Below are 1,184 nucleotides of genomic sequence, written 5' to 3' on the forward strand. Positions count from 1 at the left end.
CATTTAATCTGTTTGTGTCAGCATCATTAAACACGGCTTCAACAGCATAAAGAGTGTTCTTTAACCTCTGAACTAAATTGTCATCAACCTTGTTTCCGCGGATCAAGTTAAGAACCTGAGGAGAGGCAAGCCTGTCAAGAACAATTTCAAATGAAAGCAGACAGAAAAGCTTCACCAACAGCCGCAGCCGCCATAAACTTGATGGATAAGATAATTGAGTGATGAGATTGTAATAGAAATTGGAAAATCAGAAATTGATTGTAGCTAGTACTTCACTAAGGTCAACTGGTTCGATTCTTTCTATATAGAAAGAGACTCGGAAACAACACTATTCTATCTACTATTATTAAATTTAATTCAGAATGAAGCTTTAATTAGAAATTAATAGTTAACCAATGTTTAACACCAACCCTAATTCAACAACCGACCTTAGCTCAGTTGGTAGAGCGGAGGACTGTAGTTGGTATACCATGCTGTCATCCTTAGGTCACTGGTTCGAATCCGGTAGGTCGGAATGTTTTTAATAATTATTTGTTCATTTATTTTTAATGAGTAGTTTTATTTATGTTTTTGTTTTGAAAAGAAAGAAATATTGAAAGACTTACCAGAGATTTAGAAGCAGAGCATGGGCATCGCCGTCGTTCCTTGCAGAAGAGTTTCCTACCCTAGGAGAGGACGGTTTCATTTTTTCTTTTACCGTGAATGGAAAGAGAAAATTATAGCAGCAGTAGTCTTTCTTTTCACTCCCCAACCTACTGTTGTAAACAAGTATTTAAGCATTTACCATTAAAATATTTAAATAAAAAACAGTTATTATTTGAAAAACATAAATATGTATAAAATTATTATTTAAAAAGCTTATATATATTTAAATTTCAAAGAATTAAAAATATTTTTTAACTATAAATATTTTTAAAAAATATTCAAAAATTCATTTTTATATTAATTTTTAGACCGCGCAATTTGTTATCTTAATTTTTGAATTCGGTTAAATGCAATCAATTTTTGTGTTGGATCAGACCATACGATATTTTGTTTTGACTTTAAATGAGACTCTATTAATGAATTTTTTTTAAATAATCAAGTTTTTGAAAAATAATTCCAAAATAACAAAATTTTCAATTTCCCTCCCAAAATAACCACATTTAAAAGAGGATGCGTCAGATGAACTGGTGCATCCCATA

At 30.7% G+C, this 1,184-nt stretch overlaps 1 non-coding gene across 1 annotated transcript; it reads left to right on the forward strand.

Moving 5' to 3' along the window:
* Positions 1-423: 423 nt before the first annotated feature.
* Positions 424-514, forward strand: TRNAY-GUA (transfer RNA tyrosine (anticodon GUA)). The gene is given in 2 exon segments: positions 424-460; positions 479-514. It is a non-coding gene; the product is annotated as a tRNA-Tyr (tRNA).
* The last annotated feature ends 670 nt before the right edge of the window (positions 515-1,184 follow it).

The sequence above is a fragment of the Lathyrus oleraceus genome, chromosome 1 (genome assembly GCF_024323335.1).
Source record: "Lathyrus oleraceus cultivar Zhongwan6 chromosome 1, CAAS_Psat_ZW6_1.0, whole genome shotgun sequence".
Lineage (NCBI taxonomy): Eukaryota > Viridiplantae > Streptophyta > Magnoliopsida > Fabales > Fabaceae > Lathyrus > Lathyrus oleraceus.